This window comes from Cupressus sempervirens, chromosome 4 (genome assembly GCF_028749045.1).
Source record: "Cupressus sempervirens isolate cs-2001-9-10 chromosome 4, ASM2874904v1, whole genome shotgun sequence".
Taxonomy (NCBI): Eukaryota; Viridiplantae; Streptophyta; class Pinopsida; order Cupressales; family Cupressaceae; genus Cupressus; species Cupressus sempervirens.
Genome location: NC_143121.1, coordinates 855,016,709 through 855,030,789, shown reverse-complemented (window position 1 = coordinate 855,030,789; position 14,081 = coordinate 855,016,709).

Here is a 14,081-nt window from a genome sequence, read left to right as displayed (position 1 = left end):
CTTCTTCCACACAGGAACCAAATTAGCCACCCATGTTGAATGGTGAATGGGAAATATGATCTTAGCATCTAGTAACTTCTTAACTTCTTTCATTATCAATGGTTGGATGATAGGATTAATAGGTCTTTGTCATTACCAAAAAGGCTTGGCATCTAGTTTAAATGGGATATCATGAGTTATAATCTCAGGGTCATATGTCTTTAATTCTTCATAGCTCCAAGTGATGCCATCTTTATACTTAGTAAGAAACTTAAGCATTTTTTCTCTTTCTTGTGAATTGCATGCTTTCCCTATTAGAACCATCTTCGGCTCTTCATCAGTTCCTAAGTTGTATTCATCACACTCCTCAATACCATTTTCTTGGATTTTCCTTTTATTATGTGCTGATTCATCATGATCAAAATTGCATTCTAGCTCAACCATCCCCTTGGGAATAGTGTTAGTCTTTAAATTCAAGATCCCATTTTCATATTCAAGTTCATCATCCTTAGGTTTTTCATCCAGATTGTCATCAATTTCTGGTCCTTTATAGTGACCATTGCACATGATAAATTCAAGTATGTGTTCATTATCCTAAAAGACTTGAAAGTTTGTAATATTGTCTAAAATAGATGGGGTAGCAACCAACTCTACTGAATATATTTTCAACTTTGTTCTTTCAACTAGTTGTAATGTGCTTATTGAAAAAGAGAGAGCATCTGTCACCGTGTTCTTCCTCCTTGGAATGGACCTTATGTTTAAATCTTTAAAATTATCCAGTAAATCCCATACTCTCTTTGTTAGAATTAAAGATAAAGTACCTGAGAGGGGGGTGAATCAGTTACTTACAAAAATTAATCCACAAATCCCTTAGATGTCTTAATGAACTAGTTACTCCTGATACTTGGTAAACAAATGCTGCAACTTGGTAGATTAAGCTATTACTTATCTTTAAGCATTCATACATGTACCTAAAAACAAAATGAACACAAGAGACACTAGATTTAATGTGGAAACCCAATATGGGAAAAGCCACCAAGTAACTAGTCAGCAATTTTCACTCTTCTAAAGTGAGCCCTGTTAGGAGCCAACCCTATTAAAGGTTACAATACACATTGTTAGGTGTGACATTTTAGAGGATTTAATCACCTTGTTAGGAGTGGCCTTCCTAGAGGTTTTTAAAACAATTCAACTAAACTGTCACCTTGTTAGAGGATTGACAAAATGGATTTTAAACCAACTCTGTTAAGAGATTTGGAGTTACTGCTACAATGGTTAGAAACCAACAATGAATTAACTTGAACAAGATGCAACTGAATTTGCTAGATACAAGTCTCTGTTCAGCATCATTAGATCCTCCTTGATCAAATATGACTCTACTGCTCCTTAATGATCTCTGATCATTCTTCAAATTCGCTTCCACAATAATCAGTCTTCATATCACATTAAATTTTCATATCTCCTCATACTACAACTTTGAATTTGCAACTTGACTTCTTACTTATACCATTCAGATTGTCAAGTCGGCTCATGTACATGTTACATTAAGCAATAAACCATTCATCAGTCCGCTCCAAATATTATTCTTAAACAAATAAACATCCTTTACTGGTTGACCCTACTCAGTAAATACTACTTTCAGGAATTTCCCAGAGTTAACCTTCTTGACTCGGTTAGCATTAAAATATCTTAAAAATCCTTTAACTGTCGAGTTTACTTGGTAATAATTTCTTTTACCAAATTATCTTTGATGACCGAGTGAACTTGGTAAGAACTAATTTTGTCATATTTTGTTTGATTACCAAGTGAGCTCGGTAAAAACTAGATTTCTTTGATTACCTTGAAGGCTCGATAACCAGCTGTCTATTGCCTTGCTAACCTTCTGAGCTTGGTAGACACTGTCCATTGCCTTATTGACTTTCTGAGCTTAGTAGACACTATCTATTACCTTACCAACCTTCTAAGCTCGGTAGACACTATCTATTTCCTTGTTGACCTTCTGAGCTCGATAGACACTATCTGTTGCTTTGTTGTCTTTCTAATTTTGGTAGACACTGTCTGATGAATGATATGACATTTGTGTGACATCAAAGACAACACACAATTGAACAATTTTATCCAACACTCTTCCTGTAAGGAAGTAACCTTTTGTCATTGCAAGATTATAATGATTTTACTTGCTATATAACCAACTAGGAGTCTCCTTTGATTATGAGAGTCATGACTCCTTTCTCAAGTGCAAAGAGAAGTCCTTAGATCAATGCTTCATATTTTGCAACATTGTTAGTACATCTAAACTATAATCAAGATCTTGCATAAAAAGACTTACCTTTTGGATTAACTAATTCTATACTTTCTCCAACCCCTAATTTGCATCTGGAACCATTGAAGTAAAGTGTCCAAATTGGATCACCCTTGGGCTTCTTAACCTTGTGTTTGTTCATTCTTAGCTTCCCTTTCATTTGATAATTGAAAGATTGTTTCTTGGGAATCCATTGCAACTTCTCTAGGGGTGGACTTGATGATTCCCTAGTGTAACTTGCTAATAGAGGAAATGTATATTTTTCTTGTTTATCCTAGATTTCCCCTATCAATTCTTTGATTTCCTCAACTTTAGTTTAGGATGAATGAATACTAATGTCCATCCTTTACCTTTCACATATCGTCTTGTTCTTTGGACTTTAATCATCCCAGGAGGAGGAGAATAAAAACCTCCCCCATCTGAAGAGGTAACACGATATGACACATTTAGATCTTCAATTTCTTCTTCAACCTACTCTACTGACTCAGTTGAGTTTACATGACCCAAATATTCCATGGGTCCCTTTTCTAGAATGTGGTTATCCTTGCCTTGCATTATATGTGTTAACGCCTTTGCAACTACTTCTTTGCATGATGAGCATTCAAACTCAGAGTGACTAACTTTGTGTAATTGACAGAATCTAGGGAGAAGTAAGATGTTGGGGTCAGCTTCCTCTCCCAAGCATTTCAAATTAGTCACAATATTATCTATCAATTGTGTCACAATATCATCCTTTGGGATTAATATCTTGAGTTCCTTATCTTGATCTCTAGACGCTTTGATTGGGATAGTGTCAAATATTGTCGCTTTGTATGACCCCAAATCCAATTGTAAGAATGCTATCTCATTCAGGGCATTGTAATCTGTAATCATCTTTTTCAATTTGGGTTCTACATCTATCTTGATTTTATTTTTCAATCCTTTCCATGGTAACCATAACTAAGTGAAATCCATAGAAAACCATCCTCTTAGGCATTTCATCCATTCCCTACTTAGGAGCAACCCATATATCTCTAGAATGTCCACTACATGTATATCAATGACATCTTGAATTTGTGGATCAACTATCAATTGTATTCGAACATCTTTCAACACATTGATGACTTTCACTTCCATTTTGTCTAATTGTATCACTATCTGATTGGAAGGTTTAGGAATTACACCTAACCTTTATGCCATTGATAGTGGCATGACATTACACAAGGCTCCTGAATCAATCAAGCAATTGTAGAGATTCTTTCCATATATCCTGATGCTGAGTAGAAATGAGGGTACTTCAACCTTGTCTTTAAACATAATGGGCATCACTTCTACAACATTGACTTGTTGAGATATTATCTTTTGAGTGACTATATTCGTACTGTGGGATACCTTTGTATGATCTAGAGTCTTCATGAGTACTTCTCATTGTTGTGGAAATTTTTTCAGCATGTCTAACATGGACATATTTTTGTTGGTTTGTTTCAAGTCTTCAATGACACTATCATTGGTACATTCACTAGGTTCTGATTCTACTATCCTCTGTATGGTGGCCTAACTGGTGTCAAATTGTTACTCGCTCTTGAATCAGGAGGAGTTGGTTATAAACTTGGAGGAATCCCATCTATCAATGGTTCCTTTCTATTTCTCAGATTATATGTATTTTGATTGTCATTATGAAAAGAAAATATCTAATCATGTTGAAGATTAGGTTCCTCACTGAATGGAAAAGAGAATTCTTTGCTAGCTAGTTGCTTTACCTGCACATTTTGTGTAGAATCATAGGATTCTAGTAGCATAGAATTACATTGTACAAGAGGAGCATTATCATTCTCTTGTGAGCTTTGAGCCATCTCTTGACTCCCATTGTAATACAAACCATCATTGTTGGGTGTATTCTAACTATCATGATACTGATTAATATCTGCATACTAAACATTGTTATTGTTGTTATCAACAAGAATACTTCCATTATTCAGTTGAGTGTTCTATGGTTGGTTCTGTCTTTGGAAGCCATTATTATGATAAGGAGGATTGAAGTTGTTTCCCCCATTGTTCTTCCCTACATTGTTGTTGTTGTTCCCACTGAAGCTCCTGTTATAATTTTGGTCATAATTGTTGTTGTATGGACCAACATTGTTTCTTTGAAAGTTGTTGTTCAGTCCTTGCGATAACCTTAGATGGGTGAATTCATTATTCATTTGGGACATAGTCTTTTTCATTTGACCAAATTTGAAAACAAAACCATTGTCTGCTTCAGATGTGGTGCTGCTGCCTTTTGCTCAAAGAAGGCAACTTTCAGAGGTTCAAACCTTGGATATGTTAGAGTGGGATTTTTTGAAGTGGGTGCTTGTTGTAATGGAACCTGATTCATAGGTACGAATTGACTAGGCATTGTGGGTACTTTGATAGGGTATATTGGCATTATTGTGATAGGTGGAGATGGAAGCATTAATCCTCCTTTGTTAGGATTAGCCTACTTAGTGAAGATAATTGCTTCTGCGAAGACATTATCCAATGTGTTGATATATTCTGTAGGAAGTCTTCTTAGAAACATTGCAATAAGATGGTCCATAGCATTTAGATAAATCTAAATAGTAGCTTCAACTGGTATAGTGTATGGGATCTCTAGCTCGTGATATGCCATATGAAAGTGATGGTTGAAATGAGAAACTATTTTAGTTGGGTCTCTTTTGATTGATATGAATTTTTGATGTATTATAGCTAGGTTGATGGATGTTTTGAATTGTTCGAGGAATAATTTTTTGAAAGTAGTCCATTCTCCAATACATCCAGGTGGTAGATTGATGTACCAATTAAAGGAAATTTCCTCTAGAGAGTAGGGGAATAAACAAAGAACCACATCCTCATTAGCAACCTACTTGTGGTTGTAAATTTCCTTGAATACCTTGACATGATTTTTGGTAGTTCTTGTCTCACCATAGATGAATCTTGTGAAAAACTTTTTAGGATTCTTGGGGAGGTCATGGAGTGCACCTCTTAAGTTTATTAGCAAGTCTACAATGTTTGCAGAAAAGGCCATTGGAGGGTTTAGCTAACCTAAGGGTGGTTGTTGAGGTGTAGATTTTGGTGTATGTGGTGGTCCACCAGGGGGTTGGAGTGGAGGTGGAGTTGAAGAAGATGATGAAAGCTCGAATGGAAGTGGTTTATTTTGTGGTATTCCCTTGTCACTATGTGGTTTGTGAAAGTGGGTAAGCTAAAGAAACTTGTGTGCACTTGGTGTAGACCTTAATGCTCATTGAAATGGGGATTTATGATTAATATCCTCCAGTTTGCATGAATTCTTGAAAAAGCGCACCTTTGTAGAAGTACACTTTCTCACCAAATGATGTTTCACTCTTCATCAAATCACAAGGCCATGAAAAGTGTTCTCATGCGAGGCAAAGGTTTATGCAGGCAAAATTTCATGATTTCATCTCAAGCTCAATACATTAGTAAAATTCATAAATCTCTAGAAAACACCAAAAATAAAAGATCGCACAACTAGAAACAACATAATAAACCTTTGGCTCAATCACAATTCCATCAACAAAATTCATAAAACAATGACACATTCATGCAAGAATCGCTACAATCCAAATTCAAGCACCAAAAGCATAATTTTATTGCATAATAACGATGACCTTTGTTACATATTACAATAGGGTATTTATAAGAAATTGTCTCAACAATTTGTGTTGAGAGTGAGAGATATCTTCATGCAATAAAATATCTTTTAAACATTAAAACAAACTAAATATACACAAACTGTCTATCTAACTGGTGCTTCATAAGACTCCATCCATATTTTATTCTTTAATTTAATGCATGAGCATTTTACATTTTTAAAACAAAGAAATATGAGAGAGAAAACTCTAAGAAAACTCCAAGCCAAAGTAGGAGTGTTTAGAGGTGCCAAAATTAGAAGCTGGTCCTTCACTAGGTGTGTGTCAAAGTTAAAATACCATTAGAATGCATTTTTTATGGATGGAAAGTACTATTTTTGGAACAAGAGGTTAACTATCGGTGTACCTTTGAATTGTAGAGTTTTGGACATATGGACCTAGGCACTTGTGGAGCTGCGGACCTCGACAGGGTCAAAAATCTCAAAATTTTACTATGTGTCAAAATTGAAATTTTGGCATCTAGGTTTTGTTCTTATTCATGCCAAAGCTATGTTTGAATGTTTGCCCTTGAATTTCTCTATCATCTTAGTAATTTTTTCTATATCTGGTAGATCTAAAGCCTCATATTTATCTTTTACCTTCTATCTATAATTGTCTACCTCACTTTAGGTGTCAGCAAAATCCCTGAGTTTGGTATCCAATTCTAACAAGGCTTCTTTTGTCTTAAATTCTTGTCTAATATCTTCATCACTTAATGCCTCCTCTAAGGTCTTCTTAAAATTCTCTACTACTACCTCAACTAGCAATAGCTTCTCTCATTCCTTATCCTCAAAAATATTCAAGCATGCATCACTATACAGTTTCTCTGCTTCCAAAATTTGCTTTTGGGCTTGGTCCTTGAGACGATGAATCTCCTCATGTAATGTTCCCATTATTTTATTGCTATCCACTATATTTTCTATCCAATCATTGATCATATCTATCTCTTCTCCCATATATACATAAATAAAAATATGGTACCTTTGCCCCTTTATGGCTTGTAGAGTCTACAAATCCTTACTATAGGCCGACATTTCATCCATAATACTGAAGTCCTACTTCAAAATTTCTATCATCTTATTCACATTCTCCTGTGTAGCATGTAGTAATTTAAAATTTCTTGTAATAATCACAACACCTTTCTCCTCAAGAATTTCTTGCCATTCTTGGAAAGCTCTCAAAAATGGGTCCAATTATACACATCCCCCTTCTCTGAGTATAGTGTTCTTAGTTTTCTTGGGGTGCTCAAAATCTAGAGGACCAACTACTTCGGCTAGATATCCCTTTAGGATCTCAACCTACCTTCAAAGTGTTTGGAGTTTAAGCCTCATCTTGTTCCATGTTCTTGAGGACCTCTTTGACTCCCTAGCTCATCATCAACTGGGTTGAATCTCATGTAGGCCTCCCTAACATAACATCCTTCAATTCATAATCCTCAAGATTGAGACCTTCTACATCTATGTCTTTAGGAGGGATAGACACTTGTGAAAAGAATTCCTAGCTCCATGTACTAGTGAAAAATGCTAATGGCATTTTCTTATGTGATGGAGACTCAATTTTATTCAAAATCTTTGCAATGTCACAAATATCTTCTTCTAAAGCATGAAATTAAGGCTTAGTACTCATTATTTCCTTCCTAATCTACCTAGGGATGCATCCTACTAAGGACCTAGCTCTTGATGATGAAGGGGTCTATTCTTCTATCTCCTTCCCATTATCACTCCTGCTTGGATCCATTTCCTATTTTGAGGGCCCCCCTTCTGTAGCTTTAGTCTCTGTGGATCCTGTAGCTTGCACTTGAGGGTCTTGGGAAGGTGGTTGAGAATATTCAACCATTTGTCCCTCCTTTGATACATCATCAGTTGCCATTTTTTATGGTTGCTCCTTTGATGAGTGATCCTTTTGGACTTGTTCTTCTTCCTAACTCTAAGGTGGAGGAGTCACCAAACCTTGTTCTACCACTGTAACTCATGGTGGAGATGGAGGAGTAAGATTAGGACCTTGTGTATTTGGCAGCATTTTCATCTAGTTTTCCTATTGAGGTTCACCTATAGGGATGTCCCTAATCTTATCCCCAATCAACTCTGTACCTATGGGCATGGAATTAAAATCTAGCATTGAGAAAACATCATCACCATCTTCACATTCCTCATCCACCCACTACTATACTTCATCTTATGAAGAAGAGAGTTCTAAGTATTTTGCTTGAGTGGATGGCAAGGTACCTATGGTACTTCTTCTCCTTTGCAACTTCGTGGCTCTTACTAGCCAAGTTCTTCCTTGTAGGGGCACTTGTTCCTCTTTCTCTTATTCTTCTTCTTCTTCCTCCTCTTTGTCTCCTTCCAAAATGCTTTCAAGAACAAATGGGGAAGGCACCAATCCTCTGTTGATCCTTTGCCTCTTTTTCATTTGGATTTTAACCTCTTCTTTTTTTTCTTAAAGGTAGTAGGAGAAAATGGCTCTTCTTGTATAGGAGGAATGGAGGCCTATGTAATCTCTCCCTCTTCTAGTTTACTAGATATAATGGGAGGCAATTGGGGTTCATCCTGGACTTGAGTAGCTCCAGTATCTTTAGGCACTTGTGCACTCTATTCGTGTTACTAGGGAGGCACCTGCTCTATAGCTTGTTCTTCTTGAATCCTGTTAGGGGAGGTCCTCTTTCTTTTATTCTTTCCCTTCCTTTTAGGAGGGTGATAATATCCAATCGGGTAATCAAGCTAGTAGACTATCTTGAGTCTGATAGGAGACTAGGCTGCAAAGGTAGAAATTGTTACTTTCTTCCCTCTACCTCTTTCTGGGTAGGCATGTGCATAAAAGATCATTGTATCAGGTATTGGATCAAGTGGAAAAGGTTTCTTAATCCAATCCTTCATCATTCTCATGATATGCCTCACCCGATATTAATATCATCGACCTCTTCCCTATCGACCTCAGCATTCATAATAGGCCTTTCACCAATTTTGTCTGAGTTGAACAGGGGGTCCAGTAACTCCTTAGAATCCTATTACCTTATCTCCTCATGAATGTTCAATTGGAGAACCTTCTTTGCTAGATAAAAAGTCATCCTACAATAATCCCTTATATAGACATCATAGTCATTTGTGGCATTCATCCAGTGATCTTCAACAACATCCTCATGGTGAAAGTCTTTTCTTGCTAGACTCTCCACTCTCCCAACATTGTCAAAATAGGGGTGGGGAGAGTCGTATTCTTCAAGGGGATAATTCTTCCACTCCCACTCAAAGGATGAAATATCTTGCTTCTACTTCACTTCATATGGTCCAATGATCAATGGATATGCCCAACGAGGTCTCCATTGTCTCTTTACCTTCTCATAGGCTGACTCAATTTGTCAGGCAATCTCCAATAGCACTAGTTTGTCACTTTGATATCTTGAGAGCTTCTTAGGATTGATGGAGGCACTAGCTACCCATAGATATGTGAATGTTTTGAGCTAGATGAAGTAGGATTTGAGAACTATAATCTATGATTTGGCCTCATTAGATAACCTTTCCCATAATCTCCCTCAATGAATTGAATGATCAAAAAAATGAACTCATCATTCATGATTCTATACTCTTTATTTTGTGTTGAGAGCTTCTTCTTCACCAACTAAGGGTAGACTATGTATGGCCAAGCATTAGGATCTTGCATATTGCCTCTCCTATATAAATTAGGGTAGTTTTTTTCTCTCACTACCAGTAGGTATACCATGTAAGAAGTCATATAAAAATTCTTCTTGTCTTTTACTATCCTCAACTGCTCACACATGTTTTCACTTAGTGTGGTGGCCTAGTCTAATGGTATCTTCATTGCTCTAATGGTCTCAATGAAGTTGACCACAAAAATGCTAAGGTGACCTACTGTGGGTGAGGCCATGACTCTTCTCAAGAGAATGATGGAATAACCAATATTCTCCTTCATGTATGCTTGGGTCATATCCACTTTGCATGTTATATTTCCCCTAGGAGGCTTCTTAATGAGGTATGATGATTGTATAATGTTGATCACATTCTACTGGTGCTCCTTATACCATCTCTCTGCTGCTTCATATGAGAGTCTATTGAATTGATCAGCCCCTGGGAGATGGAAGACCCTCTCAATGTTTTTGGGTTGTAGGTCCAATATGACTTCTCCTATTACACTTTTAACCACCCTTTCCTCAGAAACAAAATGTTGTGTTAGGGCCATGATTAGTTCTACTAACTACAATGATATAGGGTGTGACACTGCATTCACCAACCCAAAATGGATCAATGTGGATAGCAAGGCTGATCTCTCTATTGGGTTGTTGTAAATTCTTAAGAATTTTCCTAGGTTTGCGTACCCTAAATCAGTATCTCATATTTTTACGTGCTCATCGTGAAATCTTGACTTCGAGGGCACACCTTGGAACTTGAATATGATGGGTTTAGATGCTACTCTAGATGTGGATGCCATTTGATCACCTGCACATTATGAGAAAAAATGTTAATCAATTGATATATAAAATCTAATTGCAAAAGAAAATGCTTAATTTAAAAAGAGATTTTAACAAAAAAAAATTACGTTCGTTTGGGTTTATTTCATTCCTATTATTACTAATTTTCTTTTATTTGATATTTTATTATTTTTTATTTTATAAATTAGTGGAAAAGTGGATGTATGTGTGGCTAGGGTTTCAGACCATGTAGTTCATGGTGGTATGCCATGGTAAAGAGAGGCATGGTGGAGGATTTTAGGTTTCGTGGGCCCAACGTGTTTGGCATCGCAGGCACCAAGCATTGTACAAACAATTCTTTTGGTGCCATGAACTTGGTGTTGATGGCACTATGGGTGCAATGATGGTGGCACCATGGGCACAAAAAGTGTTGTGCACAGTGTGTTAGCATCATGGGTGCATGAAGCATTATGCATGCATAAAGGAAAGCAGCTCACCTTTTGCAAAAGCAGGATTGAAACACAAAGAAAGAAATGAAATATGGAAAACAAGTGAGGTGGGGGTTTTATAACCCTCTGCCATCTAGGGTTGTGCACAAGCATGGGAGTGCATGGCACACACCTGCCATGCACGAGTGTGTGCAAGTTATTTTATTTTATTTTTTGATTTTTGACTCTAACACTTTTTCCCAAACTTGAATTGTGATTTCAAGAGTTCAAAAAAGGTGGGGGATCCCCATTCCTAGCAAGAAATGGGGTTTGTGTTGCGGGACCACAACAATAACCTTGTTGCTAAGGAGATGGTTCAAAAACTTGGTTTGAAGAAAGTAAGGCATCCTTATCCTTATATGATTGGTTAGTTACAAGGTCAACATGCTTTGGAAGTGAGGGAACAATGCCTTGTTGATTACTAGATTGTGTACTATAAGGATCAAGTGTTGTGTGCTATTGTGTACATGCAAAATTATCATGTGTTGCTTGGTAGACCTTGATAACTGCATATGATCACAGGGTTGTGCATGATTGTATCAAGAATGTGTTTACTATTGAGAAAGGTGGCAGGAATTTTTCCAAGATTCCTTTGTAGAATGAAGATCTTGGTACGAGGAGAAGTCAATTTGAGTTGGCAGATTCTGAGAAGGTTAGAGATTAGTGTGGAAATTAGACCTATGGCACACCTAAGATGGATGTGAAGAAGTAGAAGAAGAATAAGAGAAATAGCATACAAGTTTAAGATTTGGAGGATATGTAACTAAAGAACCAATTTTTGATTCATGTACTGAATCCTAGAAGATGTTCTTCTAGTTACTAGAACATCTTTCCAAACCTAGGGTGTCTGATGCAAGAGCATTATAGGCTTTCTTGTAATCCTGCATGTTGGAGCTGAGTGCTAGTGATTTCCAAATTTCCTATTGCTGTCAAGTTGTTCAGTGGAGGCTAAGTTACTATAGCTCCTAGTGGATACTGAGTTACTATAGCTCTTAATAGATGCTAAGTTATTATAGCTCTTAGTGGATGCCAAGTTACTATAGCTCCTAGTGGGTGTCGAGTTACTATAGCTCCTATTGGATGTCAAGATACTAGATCTCCTAGTGGATCCCAAGTATTTGTAGCTCCTACTGGATGCCAAGTTACTATGGCTAGTGGATGCTGAGTGTTCCTACATGTCTCAAGTACTAGCATTGGTTTTGGTTTTGTTTGTGCTAAGTTGTCTATGAGCTGACTTTTGGCATTTAATTTATGTATGGGTATTTAATTTGTGTTGTGGCCGACTTGTGGCTCAACATATATTTAATCTAAGGGATTTAATTTAGTCTGTAATGAACAAGGTCAACTTTTGGCTTAGTTGGGTATAAGTAATGGTTTTTGTGGAGTCTTTAGGAGAGCAAGAAAATTCATTCATTTAGAGGAGTGAAAGGGATTGTGTAGATGCAAATTTTAAAAGAGCTAGGACTATGACTTGAGAACTAGAGGAATTGCTTAATGGACCTAAGGGTACAAGTGTGAATTTTGTTGTTGTTCTTATCTAGTTTTGGATCTAGACTGGCTAGAATCGAGTTTTTAAGTGGATCTTGTTGGATCTTGCATAACTAATTTTGTAATTTCTATTTGTAGTTAGCCCTAACCCAAAAAGCTTTATAGCTAGGCATGTTATATGTAATCAGTTATATCTATGAATAAAGAGTTGTGATTTGTTATTAGATCTTGTCTTGGTGTTACTTTTTTGTATTGTTTCCACTATATGGTTGTTTTCTAGGGGCTAGGACATCTCCTTTAAGGATTCTCCTACCTTGCACTGCATCAATTAAAGATTAGATTGCCAATATCTTTACAAAGCCCTTATCTAAAGATAAATTTGAGTACTTGAGAGGTATGTGTTAAAGTTTCAAAAATTCCAAGTTTGAAAATGTCCCAATAAGAACATAATACATCTAGGGCCGGCTACTTCCCATATACAACATACCCATTCAAACACTAGGGCCAACTATAAGGCTAGACCCTTCTTCGACTTCAAGCTCTGCAAAACCTAGGTGGCTATACCTCAAATTCATTCATATGGTACCAATATTAAAGTATACACTTGAATATAAAAAGCATATAATACCCTTAATCTTCTAACACTTAGGCATGTAACATAGACATGAAATAGCTAGAATCATGACATATGAACTAGATAAGATAAGTGAGGGTGACTCTTTTTAGCTCCTTCAACATTAAAGGGAAGAGATATTTGATTAATGATCTTAATTATCAACAAGACCAAGGTATGTACAAAAAAACATGCAATATCCAAGTTGATCAATCCCTTATCCATTGGGTGTAAACTTTGTCAAAACATACACATGGATAACCGAGATATACTCATATTTTCAAATATTAGATCTATCTATTTGCCTTGTAAATAGACATCTATCTTCAAAATGAAATTCATATTTATTATATCCTCCCATGAACCCTACAATTTTTTCATTATATATCAAGAAATTTACTCAGGTCCTTGACCCAATAGAAAAACATACAATGACATACAACTTCAAAGCCAAGCTGCAACTAGAAAATATGCACCTTATGCATATATCAAAAGAAAATTCCATACCCATGAAGATGGAGACAAATTTCAGACTAAAACTTTTAATGAGGCTTTCTTGTTAATGTCTTTGGAATCAATACATCATGGTATATGCCAAAACTCAAAATATACACAAAAAATGATTATGTTGACTAGTTTCTTCAAGGAAACTACAACACTTACATTCATAACAAAGAAAAATAAGGAAGATAAATGGTGGAATCACAACTATAGATCCAACCTTGTGGTATCATAATAGTGCAAAATGTCCAAGAACTGGAACCAAGCCTAGAGAAAGAGAAAATAATAGACTATATATAAAGGACATTCCATCCACAATTCAAAATAACATCTCAGAATGTGCACATACTTCTCATTCTTACTGTCATGGTCACTTCCAAGTTTATCAAGGACATGTAAATATTTTATATTGGAAGAGCTCAATTACATGTTTTTGTTTTCCTTTTAGCTTATTAACTAATGATGTTTCTACCATTAATTGTTTGCAGTAACTAAAAGAACTCATACTATGCCCAAGTTGGAGAATTCGACATGGCAGAAGTGAATAAATTGGAGATGGAGTTTCTTTTTCATCTCGGCTTCAAATTGCAAGAATCTTTGTTAGTGGGCATAACAAATTTAGTGATGTGCTAAGGTTAAAACATAT